Here is a 3,581-nt window from a genome sequence, read left to right as displayed (position 1 = left end):
CCTCAAGCTGGAAAAAACTATGGTTTTTGTTTGCTTATTGACTTTCTGTTTGATTTTTTCTTTATTGTAATGGAGTGCTTTGGTCACATGGGATCAAGGAGGTGATCAGAATTTGTTTTTCTTTTTGGTTGTAATCACCAGCCTTAGACTACCCCATCTATAAGAATAGTCAACGTTGAGGCTGGAGAGATGGCTCAGCAATTATGAGCATTGACTTTTGCAGAGGATTTGGGTTTGGCTCCCAGCACCCACATGGAAGCTAACAACCATTCTTAACTCCAGTTCCAGGGGATCTGACACCCTCTTCTGACCACCACAGGCATTGCACAATATGGACGTACTTACATACGTGCAGACAATACACTCATACAAATAAAATAAAAATAATTTTTAAAGAAAGAATATTCAACCTAATGCTTATGTGCTCACAATTATAGTAGCAGTCTTCCGTGATGGAATGTCACATGGATTTGAAATGTCAATTGTTTCGTGTCAGCTAAGTGGATCTAGTTTGTGAACAGTAGAGCAGTTGTACAGAAGGAAAGAAAGAGCAAATCTCTTCTTCAGAGAGAGAAACGGACTGAAGTTAAATGATGCACATGAAAGCACTGGCATGTGAAGCCTCCAGGACCACTGCCAGTGAGGCCGAGTGCCTGGAAGGTCCCACCATCAACAATCCATAGATGGTTTCTTACGTTGTTCTTTCTATATTAGAGAACAGAGTGTTCTCCCTAATGCATTCTCTCTCGTTCTGCTGATAAATTCCCACATGTTCCTGGTGTGCCTTACAGGTCTAAAGAACTCAATCTCATTGTTGACGTTCTGTTTCTATTTTCCAATCCCCTCTTCAAATCTGTTCATCTTGAGGCCCAACATCAGGGCTTCACGCTGTCCTCCTCTCGTCAGTATCATTCCTGTTGCAGTCCGGTCACCTAACCTGGTGTATCATCTAACAGGTGAGTTTCCCAGGCGCTTGCTTTTCTGGCTCTGTGCTAGTTTGCCCTGCTGATTCTTCTTGCTTTCTTCTTGCTTGCATCTGACTCTGGGTTCTTAACCCCTGTCTGAGCTCATCCTTGCATCATTAGTTCAGTAAGCGAGTGCAGGTTTGGTGCTATGAATGACATTCTGATGAACTGGCATCTTCTGCAGTAATGAAAATCCTGCGAGCTCAGAAGAGGTGCTGTGTGGCTCACATCCTTGCCCAGGAGACCAGCCACTTTTCATACACATTCGTACCTCAGATCAAAAGGGGTGGTTCTCTGGTTGAACATAAGGGCAAACGCACTAAAGAGTTAATAAACGGAATCTGTCTTAGATACAATGTGGGCAAATACTTCCTCTCTAAAAGTCATCGTTGCATTCTAATGAAGAATATGTGAATGAAAATAGAACTTCAAAGCCAGCAACAACCACTGAAAACATTCTAAGACATTCCCTTGTTTTTCTCACAAAAGCCTTTGCTGATGTCCTTTATTAGAACATCAAAATCAAGACTCTTTTTCTTCTAACAGTGGGAATTCAGGTGAAAAGAATGCATGGAGACTGAGGTGTGCGGAGATTGTGGGAAGGGAAGTACTAACATTTTAGATCAAGTAGTCTAATTATACAAGGCACCCAGAAAGGAATTAAGATCTCTTCTAGTTTTTATTATTGACTCGCTACATGATATAAATGCTTTTGCAATACTCTTTCAAATGCTAAAGAAGTTTCAAATTTTCAAAATGGTTAGTACTTCTCAAATATTCCAAATTTCGATAACATTTATAATAAAGTAACTTATATTTGACTTTGAGTTTAAAAATAGTCTAAAATGTGTGGCCTACATTACTTATGGGTATTGATAGATATTTATTAATATTAGTCTGCTTTGCATTCACACACACTTTCTTCTCCAAAACATATATCCAGCTTATTTTTCTCCATATATATATTTAACCCCATTATCTCCACATCTCCCCTCCATCCTTCTATGCACTGGATCTGGTCCCAAAGGTACTTTCCTTCCTAAAGTTTCTTTTGTCAGCAGCATCACTATTTGCAATTACTCAATCCGTAAATAAATTCTAGATATTTAATCACATCAACTCCACCTTAGAATTAATATCTCCTTTAAGATCCTACCTCCTCTCCATTTCACTCATCTTTTCTGAGAAGCACATTCTTTACTGTCTTATCTCCAGTATTCAGTTGTCTAGAGTCAATCTAAAACAACAAACTAAGACAGATTCTCCAGAGTCAATGAGTTTATTACTCCAGAATAGAGTGTTGGGAATGTGTGCTGGACGGCGCACCCAAGGAGGCAAAGGGAGACAAGGACCAAAATGACAGCTAAAATGAAAAGAATCACCTAAGTTCTCCTAAGATAACTGCTCCAGTTATAAAGCTCCATAGCTAGGATGGCATCAGTCCAGAGTTGAGCAGGTGCTTACCAGGCAGATGGCATACATAAATAATTTTTATGTGAGGTTGTAGTGACCTTCAATGTGATGTTGTAGTCCTAGACAACTTTTGTGATAGCTCTTTCTATGTAGTGTGTGTGTGTGTGTGTGTGTGTGTGTAATATTCCCTTTTCTGTGACTTCCCAGCCTTATTACTTTTTTAATTTTTTGTTAGAACTTGATATAAACAACTCCCCTTTGAGTCTGACAAATTTCATTACTAACTAAACTCCGTCTTTTAATCCAATGGATCCCAAACTATAATCGCCAGAGCAGAATCCGGGTGATTGTGATGAATGTGACTATAATGCATCCCTTATATATTCCTAAATTTATATTTCTAAAGAAATTCATGTTAGTTTTCAGTTTTAAAGCATTTGGGCTCCCCACTGCCTATAGGACAGCATGCAGATGTTTTTCACGGGAGACTCATGGAGCAGCCCTCTTGACCTCTGCATCCTCAGTTATCACTCAGACACACTGGCTGTGGCTGCTCTAGCTCCAGAAAATCAACTGCAGAGAGGGTGAGCTCTTCACTTAGTGCTTAGGACTCAGTTAAAATCACCAACAGATTCCTGGAAGTGATTTCCCAGGGATCCCAGAACAAATGTTAACCTTATAGTGACTTTGAGATTCACCTAAAAATTAGCACCAGAAGCAAGGGAAAATGAGGTCAAATGGAGGAACTGTCAGTAGTATTTCAATAAATCAGTTTATCTGGTCCAATGGAATGTCCTTAAACACCCAAAAGGGAAGTATAACCAAAGATTAAAGGAGCCAATATAATTTCATAAGAGCACACATATACGTATAACTAAAAGTTACCCGACAAACAGCTAAGCCAGACAGGCGATACCTTCAGTGGAGTTCTTGGCCAGGATAGATAAAGGCTCTTCCAGACAGTAACCCAACATACTACTGGAAACATTAACAGCAGACCCCAATTCTATCCAAAGGAATACTGACAATGGATTGCCGTTGATAAGGAACAGCTGATCCTCCTGGAACAGGGACCTCTGGCTGACTAGATTTACCAGAAGGGCAGATAGGGGGGAATGGATGGGGGTGCTGACAGCACAGTGGACAGTGGCAGGGATAGCAGAGTATGGAGGCTCTAGTGGGAGAGGAAGGCTGTCTACCTGA

The sequence above is a fragment of the Nannospalax galili genome, unplaced genomic scaffold (assembly GCF_000622305.1).
Source record: "Nannospalax galili isolate Female #2095 unplaced genomic scaffold, S.galili_v1.0 scaffold305, whole genome shotgun sequence".
Lineage (NCBI taxonomy): Eukaryota > Metazoa > Chordata > Mammalia > Rodentia > Spalacidae > Nannospalax > Nannospalax galili.
The sequence above is the reverse complement of the archived record's forward strand: the minus strand, read 5'-3'. Positions refer to the sequence as shown.